The 24,922-nt window shown below is 49.8% G+C and overlaps 1 protein-coding gene across 2 annotated transcripts in view; it reads right to left on the bottom strand.

The window, feature by feature from the left end:
- GATA4 (GATA binding protein 4) overlaps positions 1-24,922 on the bottom strand; it is a gene marked incomplete at both ends in the record, with an annotated part of 59,586 nt that overhangs the window by 8,145 nt on the left and 26,519 nt on the right. The window lies entirely within an intron of this gene.

The raw sequence follows: 24,922 nt of genomic DNA on the forward strand, positions 1-24,922 counted from the left end.
CAGGGTCTGAGTTGCAGGGGGTCTTGTGTGGCTGAGGCTGGCCACAACCCTGCGATCCTCTTGTCTCAGCCTCTCAGCGTCTGGAATTATAAGCATGTCCCCATGCCTGGCTCATGTGCTATCATTAATTACTTAATTTTCACAGTCACTCATTTTTGTTTTGTGAATGTTGCTCATTTTGTACATAAATTTGTCCATTTCTGGTTATTCCTTAGGATTCTCTCTTAGAAGTAGAATTTATTTATTTCTTTTTTGGGGGGATTACTGGGAATTGAACCCCAGACCTCATACATGCTAGGCCAGTGCTCTACCACTGAGCTACACCTTTTGTATTTTATGAGACAGGGTCTGCCTACGTTGTTCAGGCTGGCCTCAAATTAGTCAACTCTACCTCTTCTTCCTAAGTAGCTGGGATGACAGGTGTGTGTTCATGCCCAGCTCCTGGAAGTAGAATTTCTAGGTCAAATGGATTCTCAAAATTCTCAAACTGCCTTGAAAATCACTTCATTTGCTCACTTTCCTACTTCAGTGTGTCGCCATGGCCTCTGTGTCACCCGTCTTCCCCTTGTTCACTAGCTCATAAACCAAAGGCACCTGTTACAAGCATGAGCGCCTTCCAGTTTATTGGACACACGTGTCGCCTCCCGGCAGAAGGCTCTGATCCTTAAGTCGCTCCACTCCACCTACCCAGCCTGCTTTCCTTTCTTCTAGGTCATAAGAGTTTTACAATGACAAGTGTCTCGTGTGGCCATCTCCTGCGGCTGACCTGGCCGGTTTTCTCATTCCCTACGATCTCTAGAAAAGTCTGCCTTTGGACTTCCTGAAGTCTCTGACCCCAGACTATCTCAATTTTCTATCCCTAAACATAGGCACTTTGGTCTCTAGACTGTTCCTGTCCCAGTGCCAGAGGCAAGGGTGGCTTCTTTTCCATTGAAAAGGGGAGGTCCTACTCGGGCCGGGTGGCACACGCTTGTGATCCCAGCATTTGGGAGCCTGAGACAGTAGAATCACGGTCATGGACAGCCTCGGCTACTAAGTAAGGCCCTTTGTAACTCGGTGAGCTCCTGTTTCAAAATGAAGAATAAAAAATAGGGCTGGGGGCCAGGCGTGGTGGCTCACGCTTGTAATCCCAGCATTTGGGAGGCAGAGACGGGAGGATCGCGGTTCGTGGTTCGGCTACCTAGCGAGGTCCTTTGCAACTCAGTGAGACCCTGTTTCAAAAATAAAAGGACTAAGCCGGGCGTGATGGCACACGCTTGTAATCCCCGTGCTTGGGAGGCAGAGACAGGAGGGTCACGGAGGCTCGAAGCCAGCTGTGCTGCCTTAAGAGACCCTGTTTCCAAATAAAAATATAAAATAGGTCTGCAGGTAGCCAGGAGGTAGAAGGGCTTCCAAGAACTCCCCAGTACCACCAAAAAAATAAACAAATAAAACAAATAAATAAATAAATAGACTACAAAATAGGGCTGGGCATGTAGCTTGGAGGTAGAATGTCCCTGGGTTCCATCCCCAGTTTAAATAATAATAAATGAAAAGGGAGCTCCTCTTAGGGGGTTTACTGTGCTATCTCCTTCAGGCCCCAGCCCCAAGGCTTGAGGCTGCGCACTGTTCCGTTCAGTGGCCCAGCCGTCAGCTCTAAGGGAATGTAGGAAGAGGGCTTCCCCAACTCTGGGCACACAAGCAGCCATTTGCACCTGCAAACAGGTAGCTGCATGTCCTTACCAAGTAAACAACTCGCAGGTGCGAGGGGCTGTTTGCTCAGGCCAGGGAGCTAAGCAGAGCAGTCACAGAGGCTATTTTTACACCTGGGTCACACTGAGGGCCCTCCACCAAGGTCACCTGCCTGCAGAGATGACTGCTGGGCCCACAGCCTCAGGCAGAGACGGCACGCAGCCTGCTGTCCTACGGCACCACAACCATCAACGCCCGTCAGCCTCGCCCTCCACCCAGGTCCTCCAGGAAGGAACAGGAAGGCCAGAACCCAGAGGGACCGCAGTCCAAGCCAACCCACGCGGAGGGACACCAGCTAAGTGGTGTCGTTTTTGCTTGCAATAGACACTAGATGGCAGTACAGTCTCAAAAGTGAACGGAGGCTTGGCGTTCCTGCTCTGATGCTGCTTAAGGATGGAGGAGTTTCTTATTGTTGTTCCTATTGCAACCCCTTTCATTTCTTAATTTAAATTTTTTTAAGAACTAGGGATGGATCCCAGGGGAATTTTACCTCCGAGCTACACCACCAGCCCTATTTTTTTATTTTGAAGCGGGGTCTCACTGAGTTGCGAAGGGCCTAAGTAGCTGAGGCCGTCCGTGAACTGTGATCCTCCTGTCTCAGCCTCCCGAATGCTGGGATGACAAGCGCGTGCCACACGCCCGGCTTCCCATCCTGTATTTTTAAAGGAAACCCCAGCAGCCTATCATTTCATTCAAACGCATCTCAGTCTGTCGTTTTAACAGGTAGAGATCCACACTATAGTCCTTTAAAAGGTAAGCAGACCAGACCCACTTCTTTTCTAGTTTGGGTACATTTTAAGTCTGCAATCAAAAATCACATTCTCTCATGGGAAAGGAAGTTTCCCTCTTCTTTTCACACTTGCTGTTTCCCACGGGGGACAGAATCTACCATAGTACCTAGCAACCCTGGGATGTGTCGGCCAGCACAAAGGTTTGCCTGGAAAACTCAGGCAGGCTTTCCTCAAAGAATGGGTTACACAGTCAGGCAACTATGGCACTGGCCAGGTACGGCCATTAAAGGCTGGCAAATATTTACTGGACATCTCTCTCTAAGCACGCCAATAGATGTCACAGGAGCTAAGAGGGGCCCTTGCTCTCAGAATGCTGGTATCTAGGTGGGTGGATTGGACCTCAGTATCAATAATGAGTATCAGGATTAGTCAATCCATTTTTGGTCCATACCCTCAACCGGGTTGAGGGTTGGTGGCAGACACTACTGGGCTGGGGTAGGATGTGTAGAAGGCCAAGCCAGAAGGAAGTCCACCCCGGGGAGAAGGCTCAGGGGTGAAAGAGAAAGGCGCTTCAGGGGCTTTCTCTAGGCACGGGGGCAGACGCCATGGCCCCTCCACCCCCCAACCCGCAGAGGTTTCTACGTTCCTACCACAGTGCTCTGCCAGCCGACACACTCAACGAGCAGTTAGTGAAAACTTGCAGTGATGGTTGCATAGGCGTCGTAGACACAGAGGAAAATGCTTATCCCGTGGAGTTAAATTGAGAGCGGAGCAGCTAATGCACCGTGTAAGCCACAACCGCAGCCAAGAGGCCCAGGAAGAAGTCGCATCAGACCAGTTGGGTCTGAGAGCTTTCCTTTTTAAGACACCATTCCAGCTGGCGTGATGGCGCACCCTTGTAATCCCAGTACTTGGGGTGGGGGGGAACAGGAGGATCGCTCAGGCTCGAAATCAGCCTCAGCTACTGAGCGAGGCTCTCAGCAACTTAGTGAGACCCTGTTTCCAAATAAAGTATAAAATAGGTTTGGGAGTGTAGCCTGGAGGTAGAAAAGCCCCTGGGTTCCATCCCCAGCACCACATTAAACAAACAAACAAACAAACAAACAAACAAACACCATTCCATAATGCCATTATTACCTGGTGTGGGGGGGGGGATTGAACCCAGGGCTGGGGGATTGAACCCAGGGCTGCTCTACCTCTGAGCTACACCCCAGCCCTAGTTTATTTTTTATTTTGAAACAGGGTCTCGCTAAACTACTGTAGCACACTGCTCTCAAACCTGCAATCCTTCTGTCTCAGCCTCCCAAGTACAGGATTATAGGAGCGCACCACCACTCCTGGCTGGCCTGTTTGTAAAACCTATTTTTTATGGTACTAGGGATTGAGCTCGTGGGCATTTTATTTATTTATTTATTTATTTATTTATTTATTTATTTATTTATGGTGCTGGGGATTGACTTAGGGGCATTCTACCTCTGAGCTACGCCCCCAACCCTATTTTATCTTGATACAAGGTCTTGCTAAATTACTTCACACTGGCCTTGAACCTGTGATCCTCCAGTCTCAGCCTCCCAAGTATGGGATCATAGGAGTGCACTACCATTCCCACTCCTAGCTTGCCTATTTTTAAATATATATATATATATATATATACATATATATATATACATATATATATGTATGTATAGTGTGTGTGTGTGTGTGTGCACGTGCGCGCGTGTGTGTGCATGTTAGTTAGTGGGAAATGCAATCAGGGGCATTATACCTCCAAGCAATATCCCCAGCCCTTTCTGTGTTTTGTTTTGAAACAGGGTCTTGTTAGGTTGCTGAAGCTGTCCTGGAACCTGAGAACCTCATGGCTCATCCTCCCAAGTACTGGGATTATAGACACGCACCATTGTGCCTGCCTTAAAATCTAATTAGCAAGGAAGGAAGAAAAAAAGAGAGAGAGAAGGGATACAGATGGATCTGATCACCCGAGCAACTCCTAATCCACCCAGAAGGGACGATTTTGCCCCTTACATATGGCCCAGGTGTGTCTATTCCCCAGATTGAAGAATGGAGAGGGTGCAGCCCAGCCCTGCTGTGGAGGCAAGGTGATGGGCCAGGGCCCAGCAGCAGTACTCTCTGGCAGGAACCCTGATAACAGCCACTTCCCCCTCCCTTCTCAGAGGGCGCAGGCTCTGACTAGGCCACCACCCAGGCCGTGCAGCCCCTGGGGAGGCAGTGGGAACCCAGCCCTGGGGGGGTCAGGTCTCCCCACTTGGGAGGAAAGACTCCTAAAAATAGTTGTCAAGTACTTTGCAAATAAGAGGAAAAACTTCCAACAATGGCTGTAGAGTGCTTTGCAAACATCAAAGAAGATAGCAGTGATGGATTGCTGTTAAGGGCTGGAGGGAGGCAGGGGGGAGGTGGGGACAGATAGAAGAACCAGGAGATTCGGGAATCTGACCTTTCCTCAAACCGCGTCCCCAGTGCACACCGCTTCCAGACTTGGGGCTGAGGCTGCAGGGCCCACCGGGGCAGCCTGGAGCTCTCTACTTAGCAGGCCGCCAAGTTGCTGCTCATGGGAAATATCAATTAATCGTTATCTTAGCAAAGAATTAAAAATTAAAAGCTCAAAACGAATCGTGTTCTAATCCCAAAACAGGGATCTGACCCCTCACTGCCATTTTATGCTCTGCTTTAAATTTTCTTTTTCTTTTTTTTTTTTTTTTTTTTTTAAGGTCTGGGGTATAGCTTAGTGGTTAGAGTGCTTGGCCAGCATGCCAGGACCCTGAGTTCCCTTCCCAGGAGAAAGAAAGAAAAGGAAAAAAAATCTTTTTTAAAAATCCAGCCTTCTGATGTGAGATAGATATTCTTAGGAATCATGGCGGGCGATCGTAACCCAAGTGCCTGCAAGGACACCGAGGCCGGGAGGCTGTGGGACCCCAGCCCTCAGCCGCAATCAAAGATGTGCTGACCTCTCCCCGACCTCCTGCGTCCATCTTGGGGAACCCACCCACTCTGAAATGCAGGGGGAGCAAGCCCAGGGCTGGGAGGAGCAAAGGTGGAGGAGGATGGGAGGGAGGAGGGGGAGACAGAAGCCAGGTGATGGCTGGCACTGCCCACTGGCAGGATTTGTGTCCTGACTGCTGGCAGATGCTTATGCTCCAGCCGTTGGTCCTGCCTCCAGGCGGAGGTGGCCTTCTGGTGTTCCACTGGCTGGTGGGGCCTGGCCCTCCCCTCAGGTGCAGAGTTTATGCGGTCTGTGAGGGGTGGGCTGCCTCCGACATCTGCCCTGTGTCTGTCTGAATAGCTCCTGTGGCAAGCGCTGGATGCACAGGCCTATTTTATTTTATTTATTATTTATTTATTTATTTATTGGTGGTACTGGGGTTCCTGGAAGCCCTTCTACCTCCGGGCTACACTCCCAGACCTATTTTTACATTTTTATTTGGAAACAGGGTCTCTTAAGCCAGCGAGGCTGGCTCCGAACCAGCGCGATCCTCCCATCTCTGCCTCCCAAGCGCGGGGAATTAAAAGCGTGCGCCACCACGCCCGGCAACAGGCCTATTTTAAAAACTGGGGCAAGATCTCTGCCCATTCGTTTAGCTGGAGAAACACATCCCAAAGAAATGACTTTATTGAAGCCGGGCATGATGGGGCACACTTGAAATCGCAGCATTCAGGAGGCTGAGACAGGAGGATCCCAGGTTCGCGGACAGCCTCAGCTACTTGGGCCTCTGCAACTCAGTGAGACCCTGTTTCAAAATAAAGAATAAAAAATAGGGCTAGGGGTGTAGCTCAGAGGCAGAATGCCCCTGGGTTCCATCCCCAGTCCCACGAAAGGAAGGAAGGAAGGAAGGATGGACAGACGGACGGGTGGACGGACAAGACTCTATTGAATGTGCCAAGCTGCAGCGGCCTGGGCGTCAGCCTCCAGCCCTGGTTTTGAGGTGCTAGATCACTCGTATCTGTTCAGAGAAGGGAAGTCCGGACACAATGACAAGCCAGGCCGAGGAAAGCTGTTCAGCGTTAAGAAGAGGACGGAGGGAAGCAGGAGATCTACGAAAGAGGCCAAGAGGGGGATCTTCTGAAAGAAGTCGCACACCCGAGGATGAACACATTTGCTGCCCTGGGACCCTTTTCCAGAATGGAGGGGCTCCACGAACAAACTCCCCAGCCCCACCCAAATGTCCCCTGCTGAGCCCCAGTCCCACGTTGCACCCAAAGTTCACCAGAGATTGGGCCTGGGCTTCCTGTCAGGCGCAGATCCGCTCTTGCCGCTGGCGCTGGGGCATGAGGCACGAGCAAATCCTGAGGTCTCTCTGGCAGCAGAGAGTTTTGCATCTCTGGGCTTTGTCAAGCCAGGCAGACGCCTGTGACGGGCCGCAGGGGCGGGCACTGCTCCTGCAGCGCTCAGTGCGGAATTAAACCACCTATTTTGGAAGCTCCAGGGCCGCTGAACAGAAGTGGTTACCCAGCCAGGCTGTCAGAGTCACTGTGGAGCGGGGCCACCTCTGGCTGCCAAGGAGAGGAGGACATTCACCCAGGAGCCTAATGGCGATGGTTCACCGGCCAGTGCAAACAAGGAAGGGCCATTGGAAAAGAAAGAGAAATGCCACAAACAAGAAGGAAGGGAAGAAGGGGAGAAGGGGAGAGGGGGAGAGAGGAAAGAGAGAAGGGACGGCTACAGAAATGCACAGCCAGGAGTTAGGCCCCAGTCCACGGAGGCTTTCAATCTAAGACACAGAGACACTGGGAGGGAACAGGCCAGCGCAGCCCTGGCTGAAGGAATCCACGCTTCCTCTCGGCAGAGCAGCTATCAGCTCCCAAATATCTCCCCCGTTTCTACTGGTCTGCGTCACAGCAGGGTCAGCCCAGGAGAAGGCAGGCCACAGAGGAATGGCATGTGGTTAAGAAAACAGGTCCCGGCCAGGCATGGTGGCACACACTTGTAATCCCAGCATTTGGAGGCTGAGACAGGAGGGTCCCGGTTCGCGGACAGCCTCAGCTACTGCTTAGTGAGGCCCTCTGCAACTCAGTGAGACTCTTTCAAAATAGGTCTGGGGGTAGAGCTCGGAGGTAGAATGCCCCTGGGTTCCATCCCCAGTACTGTGTAAAAATAAATAAATAAATAAATAGGAAGAAGAATAAAGAAAAAGAAGACAGGTCCTGCCCAGGGCCAGAAGCAGTGCATAGCAGGGCCAGGACAGAGCCCAGCTGACAGCCAGTCTCAACCAGGGGCCGGCGCCCACCAGCCCCTGCCCACCAATGCCCCGCTATGCTGCTGGCCCCTACTCCCTCCCCAGCACCAGGTGCTGGCCATAATTTATTACTTATTTGGCAGTACTAGGGATTGAACCCAGGGGCATTCTTCCTCCAAGCAACACCCTAGACCTTTTTATTTGGGGTTTTGAAACAGGGTCTCCCTAGGTTGCTGAGGGCCTGCTGAGTTGCTGAGGCTAGCCTTGAACCTGTGGCTCCTCCACTCTCAGCCTCCCAAGTAGTGGGATTACAGGCATGTACCAGCAGGCACGACGTGGCCATAGTTGAAAACTCTGCTGTGGTAGGTCATGGTAGCAGCGAGGGCCCTAAAGAGTCCAGGCCCCACACCCATTTCTTCCCAGCTCACCTGACCTCGTTCCAATGCTCAGCAGCCTAACGCAGGGGAATGCTACCGGGCTCCACTGTGGTCAAGATTAGCTCTTGGCACTCTCAAAGAATGTCCATGTGGGGATATGAGGAGAGCATAAAGGCTTTCCTCCAAGAGCAGGTCAGCCAGGGCTTAAACCTCAGCAGCAATTCTGTCGCACACACCTGCGCTCTGCAGGGCCGGCTGTGCAGGACACAGCCTGCACTGCCTCAGGAAGCGCCGTGGCGCCAAGGAAATGGCTTCCTTTGCCACGGCTGGCCACTTGCTGGGAACACGTGCACAGGACTGCACTGCTGGGTGCTGGCATCTCCCAGCTCCTGGGCCCCTGGGTTTCCAGCCAAAGGCTCAGCCACAGGCCAGAGAGCCCTGGCTGGCCATTGGCTCAGGGAGGCCGCCAGCCTCCCAAAGGCAGCCTCCCTTCTTTGGACAGTTAGCTCTGCACTTTTCAGGGAAGGTCGTGAGTGAGAGGGAGCCTGAGGCCTGGGAGTGGTGTGTGGGCCATGGCGTGGAGAGGAAAGCAAGGTCCAGAGGAGGCCAGGGGTTCGCCGCGCTCCTAGGAGGGCCAGTGACCCGTCCCCGCCCCGCTGCCCCCACCTCTGGGCTCCCGTCTGGGTCAGGCTGCAACTGCACACTCACAGGCTTAGTGCACACCCCCTCTGGGTCTCAACAAAACCCTGCGCACCAGGTGTCTCAAAGGCAGCGGTGCAGCAACAGGCCGCGCGCTGAGCACTCTGCCCCGGCCGGCCGGCTGCCCTGTCCCTCCACACGCTCATAACTCAGCTCAAGCGTTACCTGAACAGGGCCAGGTCTGCAATACACACCTGTACACTCGTGTATATGTAACACATGTGTACATAATTGTATGTGATGGATACAAAAAAGAACAGTGTGTTAAGACCCAGCCCACTTTTTTTTTTTTTTTTTTGGCAGTACTGGGGATGGAACCCAGGGGATGTGCCTCTGAGCTACACCCCCAGCCCTATTTTTTAGTCTTTTTAAATTTTTGAAACAGGGTCTCACTGCGTTGCGAAGGGCCTCGCCAAGTAGCTGATGCTGTCGGCAAACTGATCCTCCCAGCTCTGCCTCCCAAATGCTGGCATTACAAATGTGCACCCCCACGCCTGGCAACCCAGCCCATTCTTTTTTTATTTATTTTATTTTATTTTTTATTTTTTATTTTTTGCGGGTCTGGGGATGGAACCCAGGGGCACTTGACCTCTGAGCTACACCCCCAGCCCTATTTTTTAGTCTTTTTAAATTTTTGAAACAGGGTCTCACTGCGTTGCGAAGGGCCTCGCCAAGTAGCTGATGCTGTCGGCAAACTGATCCTCCCAGCTCTGCCTCCCAAATGCTGGCATTACAAATGTGCACCCCCACGCCTGGCAACCCAGCCCATTCTTTTTTTATTTATTTTATTTTATTTTTTATTTTTTATTTTTTGCGGGTCTGGGGATGGAACCCAGGGGCACTTGACCTCTGAGCTACACCCCCTGCCCTATTTTTTATTCTTTTTTTTTTTGAAAAAGGGTCTCACTGAGTTGCAGAGGGCCTCACTAAGTTGCTGAGACTGTCCTCAAACCGCGATCCTCCTGTCTCAGCCTCCCAAATGCTGGGATGACAAGCGTGTGCCGCCACGCCCGGCTCCCAGTCCACTCTTGCTAGCAATAAAACTGCTCTAATAATTCAATGGAGCACATCTTTTTCTAAAAGAGAAATGTATATTTCTAAGAGCTTCAACACAAAATACTGGAAACAACCCAAATATCCAATATTAGGGGAACAGGTTAAAAAAAAATTGCAGTAAAGAAATACTGAAATTTGAGTTTTTTTTTTTAAATGACAACTATATTAGACTATATTTTTAAGATCTTTCTCTTCCTGTAGTATGGTTTAAATCAATTAAGGCAGACATGGTGGTGCACATACCCATAAAAAAAATAAAGATTTTAGCAAGGCATGGTGGTACACATTTGTAATCCCAGTACTTGGGAGGCTGAGACAGGAGGATCACAGGTTTGAGGCCAGCCTCAGCTACTTAGTGAGACCCTGTTTGAAAAATAGAAAAGGGTTGGGGTATAGCTTGAAGGTAGAATGTCCCTGGGTTATATTCTTAGTACCTCAAAAAAAAAGTAAACAATTAATTAAACAGATATCTCTGCCTAAAACTTGGAAGGTTAGAGATGGCTAATTTATTTTCTTCAATTCCCTGAGATCTCATTGTTGCAAAACAGATTTAAAAAAAAAAAAAAAAGCTCCTCAGACAAAGTACCTTCTCCACCCAGGGCCCAGACGCCTCCCCGGCAGAGCGGCAGCCCTCTCTGGCTCAATCCACGATTGTACCAACTTTTCTTCCTGAGAAGGAAAAGGAAAGTCCCTCCGTCCCCACTGGGTAGCGTCCCAGTGGGAGCGGGAGCTTATCAGAAGCTGCGCCGATCACACTGCGGGCAAAGTCCAGTGTTGCCGGCTCCAGAGTCACTGGGTCCTTCTCTGCTCCAGGCCTCCTCCCGCGGCCTCCACGGCTCACTGTGTGGGGGGCGCGGGTCACATGGGTAACATGCCAGCCTGGGGCATCGCCAGGAACAGGCCGTGGCACAGCCCATTCTAGAAACGCGTGTGTATTTATCCAGAAACTCCGCTCCCAGTGACTCATACCGCAGTTCTGCCGCTTGTGGCTTGTGTAAATCGCTGCACGGATATTCACTGTGGTGCTCTGTGTAATAGCAGGACACCGCAGAAACCACCTTGGCGTTCTTCAGTGTGGACCTGGCTAATCCAATCAGGGTATATTACACAGCCATAAGAATAAGATGTCAGCCGGGCATCGTGGTGCACTCTTGTAATCCCGGTACTCAGGAGGCTGAGATGGGAGGATCGCAGGTTCACAGCCAGCCTCCGCTACTTAGTGAAGACCTCATCAACTTAAGTGAAACCCTGTTTCAAAATAGAGTATAAAAAACAGGACTGGGGGTGGAGCTCAGAGATAGAATGCCCCTGAGTGCAATCCCCAGGAACACACACACACACACACACACACACACACACACACACAAGGATCTTTATGTACCAATTGGGAAGTCTTTCAACATAAACTGTGAAACATCAGTAGAAGAGTGCACACCAAGCCGGGCGTGGTGGCGCACGCTTGTGATCCCAGCATTAGGGAGACTGAGACCTGGAGGATCGCGGTTTGCGGACAGCCTCAGCTACTCAGTGAGGCCCTACGCAACTCAGTGAGACCTGGTTTCAAAATAAAGAATTAAAAAAAAAAAAAAAGGGCAGGGGATGTAGCTCGGAGGTCAAATGCCCCTGGGTTCCATCCCCAGACCCGGAAAAAAAAAAAAAAAAAGAGTACACACCAAACACATACGGTATCTCCTAGAAAACGAAGCGGAGAAGCGTCTATACGTAAATTTGACTGTCTATACGTTAAACGCCTCCAGGAGGACAGACACGGAGCCCATGAGACGGTTGCTTCCAGGAGCATCTTGCCGGCTCACAGATGCTTAGCATGACGTGCCCTCCTGCATCTTTTGGGCTACGTCATTTTATTTCCTATGTCAATGTGGTGTTTTGTTTTGTTTTGTTTTGTTTTGTTTGTGGTACTGGGGATGGAACCCAGGTGGCCTACTTTTATTATTTATTTTGAAACAGAGTCTCACTGAGTTGCAAAGGGCCTAAGTACCTGAGGCTGTCCGTGAACTGCGATTCTCCTATTTCAGTCTCCGAAATGCTGGGATTACAAGTGCGAGCCACCACGCCTGGCTTTAACTCTTTATTTTGAAACAGGGCCTGAGTTGCAGAGGGCCTCGCTAAGCAGCTGAGGCTAGCTGCGAACCCGAGATCCTCCTGTCTCAGCCTCCCCAAGTACTGGGATTACAAGTGTGTGCCACCACGCCCAGCTTCAGTAAATCATTTTTAACATGTTCAATATGGTAAGTAAACCTCACAGATTAGCACTTCACTGTTTCGAGTAGTAATGCTTTTAATTTACAGTTAGACAAGTTTTATCTTCTGGTTTTCCGCATGAGCATCACCTCCTATCTTATCCTCCCATAAAAGCATCTTACTTTCCAAGCAGGAGCATGGAACCCATTTTCCAAGTAGGTTTACCACTCCATCGTGCTCCTAAAGCTACCAGCCACTGTGGTCTCTCACGGGCCCTACTTTCACCCCAGGGAGCCCCAAAGAGCTCCACAGGCAGGCTCAGGCCAGCCCCTAATGCTCAGCCCTGCCTCAGCGTGTAGTCCCAGCTCCTATTGATTCATTCACTCATTCACTCATTCATTCACTCATTCATGCAGTACTGGGGATGGAACCCAGGGTCACTCTACCTCGGAGCTATGCCCCTAGTCCTATTTTTATTCTTTATTTGAAACAGGGTCTCACTGAGTTGCGGAGGGCCTCACTAAGTAGCTGAGGCTGGCCACGAACAGTGATCCTCCGGTCTCAGCCTCCCGAATGCTGGGATTACAAGCGTGTCCACCACGCCCGGCCTGGCTCCTTTTATATATTAGAAAGCCTGGGGCCAGCATGGGTGCGTTTGCCTCTGCACCCCGTCCGGCCGGCTGTGGGCTGGCTGGATGGACGGAAACACTGAGCCAGTTGCCAGGGCAGCTCCTTGGGGACGGGACAATGGGCCTGCGGGGAAAGCTTTCCTTCCAGGCGGCGGCCAGGAGGAAACAACTTCCCCTTCACCAGGGCAATGGCAGCAGCCAGCAGGAGATTTATGAAGATATAACGTGACCTCTTGATTGCCCTGAGTGCTCGGGAGGTGTTTCGGGGAGATTTACGCCTTTCAGAAGGGGAGGGGAGCCAGGGCTGGAGACTTATCCATGCGACCGCTTGCCCTCTCGGGGGTTTCTTGGGGATTACTTAATCAAACCAAGGTTAAGCTCCAATGCCAGCACCTCACGCCTTCTTCTTCTGCTAATCCACTCAGTGACTCTGCCCCCTGCAGGCTTCTGGCATGAACCGTGCGTCCAAGGCGAGTTGGCAAGGCTGCGTCTAGCTCTGAGCATGGATCACAGAAAAGAAGGAGGTCGTGCTCTGGGCCGGGCCGGGCTTTCCCTTGAGCGGCTCCCCAAACGCCTGCCTAGCCTGGGATCTCCTGACTGAACCAGCGCTACCCTGGATGGCTACGGCTTTTCCTAGTTTTAAAATTATCCAGATTAGCCGGGTGTGGTGCGCAAGCTTGTAATCCCCGCGCTTGGGAGGCGGAGACAGGAGGATCGTGCAGGTTCGAAGCCAGCCGCGCTGGTGTAAGAGACCCTGTTTCAAAAAATATTAAAATAGGTCTGGGAATGTAGCCCGGAGGTAGAAGGGCTTCCAGGAACCCCAGTACCACCAAAAAAAAAAAAAAAAAAAAAAAAATTTATCCAGATTACTATCAGGTTAAATGCTAATTCTATCCATTATTCCTCCCCTGGGATAATTTTTCTATCGTTTGTTTTTTGAAGCTTTCAAAATAAAGAATTCTTTATTTTGAATTCTTTGTTTTGAAGCTGCAGAACCCATTCTTATTTTTCGGGTGTGGGAGGCATTGCACCTCCAACCTAGACACCCAGCCCTATTTAATCTTTTATTTTGAAACTGCCTCACTAAGTTGTGGGGGGTCTCGTCTCATTCAGTTGCTGAGATTAACTGTGAACCTGCAAAATTCCTGTCTCAGCCTCCCAAGTACTGAGATTACAGTGTGCGTCACTGTGCCCAGGACAGAACCTGTTCTTAAAAGAAAAAAAAAAAAAAAATATATATATATATATATATATATATATATATATATATATATATATATATTGGTACTGGGTATGGAATCCTGGGGCATTCTACCTCCAAGTTATACCCCTAGCCATTTTTATTTATTTATTTTTGTGGGACTGGGGATGGAACCCAGGGGCTTTCTACCTCCAAGGTACACTACCAGCCCTATTTTAAATTCTTTATTTTGAAACTGGTCTCACTAAGTTGCAGAGGGCCTCACTAAGGCTGGCCATGAACCGCAATCCTCCAGTCTCTGCCTCCCAAATACTGGGAGTACAAGCGTGTGCCATCACGCCTGGCCTTTCTTATTTTTTATTGAAACGGGGTCTCACTAAGTTGCCCAGGCTAGCCTCAAACCTGTGATCCTCCTGTCACAGCCTGCCAAGAACTGGGATTACAGGTGTGCACCCCCACACCTGGGGAGAAAATGCAATACTTGTGAATAAGCGCAACACACATAAAAAAGGACTGCAAAGAAGAGCATGGTCTCTTCCCCAACACCCGCCCTTGAGGAAGGTCCTCTACCCCCTAGAGGGCACCGTTAGCTTCAGAGCCATGTGGGGCTCTCTACCTTGAGGTGAATGGGGCCCAGCCTTTGCCAGGCAGTGGGAACCAATTGTGAATGCAATCGGAGGTGCAAATGTTTGCTGAGTTACTTCACTTCTCCCAGCCCAGTATCCGCTATTTGCAGTAATTGGAGGAGACGATTTCTAGCGTCTTACTTTTGTAATCATCTGACTCGGCACTGCGTAACTCTCCTCGTTTATACACTGCAGTTTTCCTTCCCTTGATTTATGTTTATATATGCCATTCATAACCGCTTTGCAAACTCAGATGCTACAGAAAAATGTCACAGTTTGAAAACAAAAAGCCTCTATATCCTGTCCCTAGAGGCCATAGTAGCTGACGCTTTTTCTGTTTTCCCAGACATCTATTTCATTAATTATAATTTTTATTTTGGAAATTTTAAAATTATAGAAAAGTACAGCTATATAACAATCCTTTGACTCCCCCTTTTCATCTCCTAGGCAACCACTATTTTGAACTTAGTGTGTAATCTTCCAATTTCTTCTCATGTTTTTACACACATGTATCTCTGAACAACATAAGTATTATTTTGTGGGGTTTTTGATACTCGGAATTGAACCCAGGGATATTCTACTTCTGAGCTACACCCCCAGTTCTTTTAGTGTTTTATTGAGACAGGGACTCATTAAGTTGCTGAGGTTGGCCTCGAACCAGCAATCCTCGTGCGTCAGCTTCCCACGTACTAGGATTGCAGGTGTGTGCCACCATGCCCGTGTGTGTGTGTGTGTGTGTGTGTTTTAAACTTTACATTAATGCCTTCATACTGTATATTAAATTTACAAGCTGGCTTTTAAAAATATTAACTATTTTGGTCACTGATAATAGAATAGAACAGAGTCCTGATAGTCTTAAGCAGACCGCTCAGCTTTGTCAAGTCTTAGCATTTTACTCTACCTGCTTCTTCAACCCCAGGGCCTCGGGCATGCCGAGCAGGCATTCCACCACTAGACTACACCTTCAGTCCCTGTTCAGATTATTTTTAAAGAAATAAAACACTGACAATGGGCGTGGTGGCGCACGCTTGTAATCCCTGCGCTTGGGAGGTGGAGACGGGGATCGCGCAGGTTCGAAGCCAGCCACGCTGGCTTAAGAGACCCTGTTTCCAAATTTAAAAAAAGTATAAAATAGGTCTGGGAGTGTAGCCCGGATGTAGAAGGGTTTCCAGGAACCCCAGTACAACCACAAAAGAAAGAAAGAAAGAAAGAAAGAAAGAAAGAAAGAAAGAAAGAAAGAAAGAAAGAAAACACTGCACATACAGTCAGTTCCTCCATGTAACCCATCATTCTTATTATCTGTATTGCGTATTATTGTGTTTCTGAGTTTTAATTATGTTAATATACATGGACTTGCCGGGCGTGGTGGCGTGCGCTTGTAATCCCCGTGCTTGGGAGGCTGAGACAGGAGGATCGCACAGGTTCGAAGCCAGCCTCAGCTACTTAGTGAGGCTCTCAGCAACTTAGTGAGACCCTGTTTCCAAATAAAATATAAAATAGGTCTTAGAGTATATCCCAGAGGTAGAAAGCCCCTGGGTTCTACCCTCAGTACCACCACCAAAAAAAAAAAAAAAAAAAATATATATATATATATATATATATATACACACACACACACACACACACACACACACACACACACACACACGGACTTAACTTTATTCGTATTGACTTAAAACTTTCTATTCTATTAACACACCGTGTTTTATTTATTTCCTTATTGTGGAGGACTGAATGTCTGCGTGCCCTCCATCCTTGTCCCCAAGAAAAGACCACTACACACCAGGAAGGGGCTCCTCATCAGACCTGGGATGCTCAGGCTCCTTGATCTTGGGCTTTCTAAAATTCCAAATCTGTGAAAAATACATGTTGCTAAGCCACCTAGTCTTAATACCCAGCATCTCAAGTTCAAGGCCCACCTTAGCAACTTAGTAGACCTTTCTTTCAATTTTAAAAAATTTTCAAATGATCTTGCTAAGTTGCTGGGGCTGGTCTTGAACCTGTGACCTTTCTGTCTCAGCCTCCCAAGAACTGTGAATATAAGTGTGTGCCACCATGCCCAGCTTAAGACCCTGTTTCAAAATAAAAAATAAAAAGGGTTCGAGGTACAGCTCAGTGGTAGAACACCCCTGAGTTCAATCCCCCCCCAATACCAAAAAAAGAAAATTGATGCTGGTTTTGGCACTGTATAACAATGTATGAGTCAGCTGTTGCTACTTTATGCTGTAACAAATAACCCCTAAGCAGTGGCTCACAATACTGAGGATTTTTTTTTTCCTATTCATATTACAAGTCAGCTGCCAGTTGGCTACAGTTTTATGTGTGTGCTTCAGTTTGAAGGAGAAACCTTATGTGGGTCACGCCAGCAAAAAGTGATAGCAGAACCACACAGGATGGCTCTGTGGCTTCCGCTCCGCAGCCACGAGGTGACCTCAGGCCTTAATCAAGCCAACTCCTGTGGCCAGGCCTGTGTCCTCAGGACGGGAGACTCGATCCTCCCCCACAAAGGGAAGGACAGAGCAAGAAGCACTGACCCCAAAGGGGTCCCTGCCGCACATCCTCTCCTGCAGCTTGGTTTTTTCATGAAAGCATAGCTGTTTGGACATTCTCCCATATCCGAACAGATCTACTTCACTCTTAAGAGGATGTATTGGCTTTACATCGTCAAGGTACCTAGCATTTACGTTCTCTCCCACAATTCCCACAGTTGTTTGGCTGTTCTTGCTTTTGGAAGGTCCCAGTGCTAATGCCAGCCTTTTTGCACCACAGCATCCCCAGCCCTCGCGCCGTGGCTGTGCGCCAGCAAGTCATGTTTCACGGCTACGTACAACCGGGCTGTACCGAGCATCACTGCATTCGTGTCTGTGCCAGCACCGCTTTAAGTTTGCTTTGATTTCTGATAAGGCAAGTTCCCTTTCTCAAGTTTTCTTTTTAGACATTATCTGGGCTGTTCTTGTACAATAACTTGTCCATATACATTCTATAATCAACTTGACAAGTCACGGTTGAAAAAGTCCTTTTGGGGCGTTTCCTTGAAATGTATTAAATTTATAGATTTGTTTGGGGAGGTTGGAACAAGGCAAACTTTTTCAATCCAAGACCGTAGTGCCTTTTTTCATGTGCTCATGCCGTCTTTTCTGCCCTCCAGTGCAGTGTTACAGCTCTCTCCACAGAGATCGTACATATTTACATGTGGACTTCACCAGGCTTTCAACTGCAGTAATGAAAACCTCGTCACTGCATTTCCAATTTCATCGATTTTATTAACAGGGAGACTTACGCCCCGCTGGAGACCCCGGGAACAGGACCCCGTTCTGAGAGTCCCCCCAACACGGCCTGAACGTCTCCTTCAGTTGGCAGCGTTTCCAAGTTAGGGACTGGAGATGTCTCCTGACTTCCCTGGAGATGCGAGTGAGCCCTTATGTGATGGCTCCTCCTACCTGATGCAGTGGTGTTCAGGGAGGATGCGGAGACAGCGCTGCTCTGCGGGACTCCCAGGAAGTCCCCTTCCAAACCCATCACCTGCTCTCTGCAGCCTTCCTCCAGCCCAAGCCATGTTCCCATGGGCTCTTACGGCAATACATCACCTTTTTTTTGGGGGGGGGGGTACTAAGGATTGGATCCAGGAGCTTTCTACCTCTGAACTACACCCCAAACCTGATTTTATTTTTTACTCTAAAACAGGATCTCAGCCGGGCGTGGTGGCGCACGCTTGTAATCCCCGCGCTTGGTAGGCAGAGACAGGAGGATCGCGCAGGTTCGAAGCCAGCTCCGCGCGCTGGCTTAGGAGACCCTGTTTCCAAATAAAAAAAATGCAAAAATAGGCCTGGGAGTGTAGCCCGGAGGTAGAAGGGCTTCCAGGAACCCCAGTACCACCAAAAATAAAATAAAATAAAATAAATAAATAAATAAATAAATAAAATAAAAAATAAAACAGGATCTCGCTAAGTTGACAAGGCTGGTCTCAAACCTGCGAGCAGCCTCTCCCCTGCGAGCAGCCTCTCCCGAGCACTGGGATCCCGGGCGTGTGCCACCAGGTGTGGCTGGCACGCAAGGACTTTTGTCTTGAATTCCCTACCTTTTCCTTGCTCTGGAACATCATTAGATCTTCTGGTAGCATCTCACACTTTTTCCCCAAATTATATTTTGGTGCGAATCCAAAATGACAAGCGTACAGGTATTAGGTATACTTAAGGCTTTTTAAAACTGGACTCACTGACTTCTCTTTTTGGCTCTAGACTCAGAACTCTTTGGTCCAGCAAACATGTAATGCAAATATAAAGCAGCTGGCACGGGGGTCCGGACCGCGGGCCGCACGGGCTCTCTGCCGCTCCTCCTCTCCCGGAGGCACCTTGGCCGGCCAGCGCCGCTGGAGTGCTTTGCTGAGAAGAGGACTCCAGCTCAGTCGTCCTCCCACAGAGGACTCTCAGATTGGGCAGACGTCCTAGGAAAAGCATGTGAGGCAGCTACAGGAAAACAACCCCCCCTCGAAGATTTTTATTTTAATTTGATTTGGTTACAAAATTAATTAATTAATGTATTTATTTATTGTGGTACTGGGGGTGGAACCCAGGGTCATTCTACCTCCGAGCTACAACCCCAGCTCTATTTTTTATTCTTTATTTTGAAACGGTTTCACTGAGCTGCAAAGGGCCTAAGTGGTAGATGAGGCTGTCTGCGATTGGCAATCTTCCTGTCTCAGTCTCCCAAATGCTGAGATTATAAGCGTGCACCACCACACCTGGCTACCTCTTTATTTTTAAAATGTGACTTAATGGATTTTTGTGTGTGTGGTACTGGGGTTCCTGGAAGCCCTTCTACCTCTGGGCTACACTCCCAGACCTATTTTTATACTTTTTTATTTGGAAACAGGGTCTCTTAAGCCAGCGAGGCTGGCTTTGAACCTGCGCAATCCTCCTGTCTCCACCTCCCAAGCGTGGGGATTACAAGCGTGCGCCACCACGCCCGGCAACTTCATGGGTTTTTTGAGCGTGGTATCTGGTATTGAAGATTGAACCCAGGGGCATTCTACCCTCTGAGATATACCCCCCAGACCTATTTTATTTTTTATATGGAAACAGTGTTTCACTAAACTGTTGAATTTATGATCCTCCTATCTCAGCCTCCCAAGTACTAGGATTACAGGCATGCGTGCACCGCCATGCCTGGCTTTTATTTATTATTGTGGCACTAAGGATTAAACCCAGAGCATTCTACTTCTGAGCTACACTCCAGCCCCATTTTATTTTTTATTTTGAAACAGGGTCCAAGTTGATGAAGCTGGCTGCAAACTCGCCATCCTCCTGTCTTAGTCTCCAAATACCGGGATTACAAGTGTGAGCCATCACGCCTGGCTTCACTCGGCCTTTGCATTGTCTGTCTTTCTTACTAGCTTAAATTTTTAAAAATTATGTATGTATGGTAATAGTTACCATCTTAACCAGTGTGTGTGTGTGTGTGTGTGTGTGTGTGTGTGCGCGCGCGCGCCCGCTACTGAGGATTGAACCCAGGGACATCCTACCTCCAAGCTATACCCCCAGCTCTATTTTTAAAATGTGATTTTAAAATTTAAATTTAATTAATTAATTTATTTGGTGGTACTGGGGTTCTGGAAGCCCTTCTACCTCCGGGCTACACTCCCAGACCTATTTTTATATTTTTTTGGAAACAGGTCTGCGTGATCCTCCTGTCTCCGCCTCCCAAGCGCAGATATTACAAGCGTGTGCCTCCATGCCCAGTGTTATTTTTATTTTGAAACAGGGTCTTTCTAGGTTGATGAAGGTCTTTCTACTTATTGAGGCTGTCCTCAAACCTGCGATCCTCCTGTCTCAGTCTCCCAAGTACTGGGATTTCAGATGTGTGCCACCACACTTGGCATAAACCATTTTGAAGCATACAGTTCAGTGGTGCTCCATACATTCACAAGGTTGTACACCAATCTCCAGAAATTTCTTTTTCATTGTGCAGAACACAAACTCTGTCCCTACTAACTTCCCATCCCCCAAGTCCCAACCTGGCAACCGTCATTCTGTCTCTATGAATTTAACTTTTCTTCATAACTCCTTGAAAAGGGGTTACATACTATTTGTTCTTTTGTGACTGGCTCATTGCACTTATCAAAATATCCTCGAGGGCCAAGCGTGGTGGCGCATGCTTGTAATCCCCACGCTTGGGAGGCAGAGACAGGAGGATCGTGCAGGTTCGAAGCCAGCCTCGCTGGCTTAAGAGACCCTGTTTCCAAATAAAAAAGTATAAAATAGGTCTGGGAGTGTAGCCTGGAGGTAGAAAGGCTCCCAGGAACCCCAGTACCCCCCACACAATTATATATATATCCATGTTGTAGCATGGGTCAGAATTTCCTTATTTTGGGGGGCTGAATAGCATCCCACTGTGTGAAGATGCCACACATGTTTTTCCACTCATCCACCTTCTGGCTACTGTGCCTTCCTCTTTTCAATCCATAATGAATTCATCCTTATAAAAACTAAAAATCGGGAATAAACATAGCGGCACACCGCTGAGTCAAGTCCTGGCTGCTGAGGCTCCCCTGCCGATCCAGCCAAGGATCCTGGGAGCGGACCGGAAGCCGGGCTGGCCAGGGCCTCGCCAGCCTCAGCCCTTGGTGAGCTTGGGCAGGTCCTGTAACCTCCCTCGGATTTTTTCACCTGCCAGCGGAACTGCAAGTCCTGCCCCAAGGACAGTGGCTGAGAATAAATAAAACAGCGCCAGAGGAGGCGGGAATGACAAGCACCAGATGCTCACAGGGCTCAAGGCCACCGCCCACGCCAGCTCTGCCTGGCCCGCAGGCTGCGAGCCAGCGGCCAGCGGCCTCCTCCCTGCAGCAGGTGCCCTGCCGCCCCGTCCTCTGGCCTTTCTGGACAGCCGGCGAAGCCCCTGCTCCTCGGCAGTGAAAGCTCAGGCCATGGTGCCACTTTCTCCCATTTTCACATGTGATTTTTGGAAGTGTCCTTAAGACATTCCCTGACAAGTTTACCCTCCCTGACTCCCACAGACACCCAGGATAGGAACCCAGGTGGCAGGTTCCAATTCATTCGCTTTGGCCAAGGACCGAAGGCGTAGGCAGGCCCATGGGCTCCTCCAGGATGCTCCGCACGTCCAGACCCTAGGTTCAGAGATGGAAGAACCCAAGATCCTGATTCCTTAAAAATGTCAATAGTAGGACGTATATATGGGGCCCTTCCTTCCTTCCTCCTTCCCTCCCTCCCCCTTTCTTTATTTCTCTTTCTCTTTCCTTTTTTTTTTTTTTTTTTTTTAGTACTGGGGATGGAACCCAGGGGCATTCGACCTCTGAGCTACACCCCCAACCCTATTTTTTATTTATTTTGAAACAGGGTCTCACTGAGTTGCAGAGGGCCTCACTAAGTAGCTGAGGCTGTCTGTGAACCATGATCCTCTTGGTCTCAGCCTCCCAAATGCTAGAATTACAAGTGTGCGCCACCATGCCTGGCTGTGGGACCTTTTCTTAAAAACCCAAACCACACAACTAATAAGTATCTCTTCCTCATCTTCAGCCGCCATGAGTCAGATGCACTTCGGGGCAGAAACTCCTGAGGTGGCAGACTTGCCCCCAGCTCTTCAGGCAAACCTAGCATCCTGATAACGTTAGCCACGGGAGCTGCTTCGTCCACTCAAACCATTCGAGGTGAAAGGTGGTGTGCCTTCTCAGAGGCCCCAAAGACCCGGCCAGGACGGGCTTTCTCGGGACTCACAGCACCCGCCCTGGACTGACGCAGGCTGCCCTGTTTTTCTGGGCCCACCCAAGTAGCTTCTGTGTGTTTTCTTCTGGCTCAAACCTCTCCAGAGTCAGGTGGCTCCTAAAGATCGGCAAAAGTTACGCTTCAGGCATCGGTACCCCAATTGGCTTCTGCTTGTACCAATGCGCCCCTATGGAGGGCTAAGACAGTGAGTCACCATCTCCACCCCGCGGACCAGCACAAGGAAGAAGTCAAATTCCAGACAACAGCATCCCCTCAGGTCATCCTGGCGGCCTCCTGCGCCTCCTAGCCCCTCACTGACAGAGCTGAAAAGGTCCTATTTTAAATACTCTCTCCTCGAATGACAGGAGCTAACATTTCAAGTGGTGATAGCTAATGCTCTGTGCCAACACTGTGCTCACGAACACGTACTACACCAAGCCCTGAAGCTGCTCCCGTGGGGTGGAACCCAGGTCCTGGCGCAGGCAGGACGAGCGCTCTGCCCCAGCCGCGCCCCAGCTCTCTGTCCAAATGCATGGCTGCGAAAACTGGGGACTTGATAGAGTGAACCCAGGATTTTATCTTATGTTTTTATTATTTTAAACATTTATGGACTTCCGGGAAGATGGCGACGGAGGAAAGCGGCACTTACAAGTCCCGCTAACAATCCAACTCTACTACCTCAAAACCAGCGCCTTTCAGAGCCAGAAAACACCACAGCAAAGAAATAAAAATGGTAAATACAAGGGACAGAGAAAAAGGGCTGGAAAAACAAGTCACCGGAAAAAAACCAGCCCGAAGTGCCGCGCCCGCGCGGCGCGGAGTGGCCGGAGCAGCCGGAGCGGCCAGAGCCGCAGCGCGGATTGGGGGGAGCTGCTGAGCGGAGCGGCCTGAGCAGCCGGAGCAGCCAGAGCCGCGGTGCGGAACGGCCGGAGCGGCCAGAGTGGCCAGACCCGCGGTACAGAGCAGCTGGAGTCGCGGTTCCGAGCAGCTGAGCAGAGCGGCCAGAGCAGCCGAGCGGAGCGGCCAGAACAGCCGGAGCAGTCAGAGCTGCAGCGCGGATTGGCTGGAGCGGCGGCGCGAAGTGGCCGGAGCCGCGGAGTGGAGCGGCCGGAGCAGCCGGAGCAGAGTGCCCAGAACAGCTGAGCGGAGCTGCCAGAGCAGCCGGAGCAGAGCGGCCAGAACAGCCGGAGCAGCCAGAGCCGCGTCGCGGAACGGCCGGAGCGGCCGGAGTGGCCAGACCCACGGTGCAGAGCAGCCAGAGCCGCGGTGCAGAGCGGCCGGAGCAGCCGGAGCGGCCAGAACCGTGGTGCGGAGCAGCCAGAGCCGCGGCGCAGAGCGGCCGGAGCGGCGCGGCCTACATCTCCCCTAGCAACACCAGGCTCCAGAGAGGAGGGAGACTCAAAACAGAGCTCAAATCCAGAGAGGAGGTACTCTGGCCTCGCGGCCTAGGATGCAGAAGCAGCGTCTTACTGCTGGCGGCAGCGGCGAGTTCACCGGACGGCCCTAGACCAACCCACTCAACCAGCCACCAGTCGCCTGAGAGGAGGGGTGGACAGCGAGCCGAGGTGAGCAGGTGCTGAACAGCCGGGCGGCAGTCAGCAGTTTTGTTGGTGCAGGGAACATCTAAAGCTCCCAAGGGCTGGGCGCAGCACAACTGGCAAGGACTCAGAGCAGAGATCAAAACCAGAGAAGAAATACGCCGCATCACGGCCGAGGGTGTGGCAGTGGTGCCATATTGCCAGTGGCGGCAGCAGCGAATCCACAGAGTTCACTACAGCTCCATCAGCGCACTCAACAACCGTGAGTCAAATTGCGGCCCGTAGGGGAGAAATCCCAGTACTGCACTCCCAGGGACTTGCGCAGATAGTCTCCCTGGGTCGGAGATTTTAGCAGTGCAGCCCAGTGGGGGAGTGGCAGTGGCAGAGATATCATACCATAGTCACAACTCCCTACTGGAGAACGCCCAACTTGGCACCCCCCACGGTCTAAGCAGCCTTGATTGACTCCCTGGGTCTGAGACTTTGTGATACAACACAGTAAAGGAGTAGTGGTGACTGAGATACCATAGACTAGAGATCCAGAGCATCTTAAGTGAACTTGTAGTGACTCAGGGAAGAACCCAGAGAAGGCACAAACTTCCAAAATCATGGGAAAGAGAAATAACAATGGAGCAGTGAATGCCAACAACACCACAACATCAGAATCTGATAACACAGAAACCCAAAGATCTCTAGAAGATCAAATTAGGAAAATAACTTTAGAAATAATAGAGGACTTTCGAAAAGAATTTAGAGAGAGTCAAAAAGAGATAAAGGATGCAATTAATGAAGTAAAGGCCTCAATTCAAAGTATAAACAACAGATTAGACCACATGGAGAATAGAATCTCGCTTCTTGAAGATGATCATTCTAAAAATGAACGCATAGTTTCTAATTTAGAAAAAAAAACCCGACAGCAGGAATCTGACATTGAAGAAATATGGGCCCATTTCAAGAGAGCTAACCTAAGAATAATTGGAATAGAGGAGGGAAAAGAAGGTGAAACCAAAGGGATCAACAATCTCTTCAGGGAAGTAATAGCAGAAAATTTTCCAAACATAGAGCAAGAGGTCGATACACAGGTCCAGGAAACTTATAGAACTCCCTTTAGACAGGATCAGAGAAGAGGATCCCCACGCCACATAATTGTCAAAATGACTAATGTGGAAGCCAAGGAGAGAATCTTAAAGGCAACAAAAACAAAAGGCCATGTGACATACAGAGG

The sequence above is a fragment of the Muscardinus avellanarius genome, assembly GCF_963383645.1.
Source record: "Muscardinus avellanarius genome assembly, chromosome: 14".
In the NCBI taxonomy this organism is placed as follows: Eukaryota; Metazoa; Chordata; class Mammalia; order Rodentia; family Gliridae; genus Muscardinus; species Muscardinus avellanarius.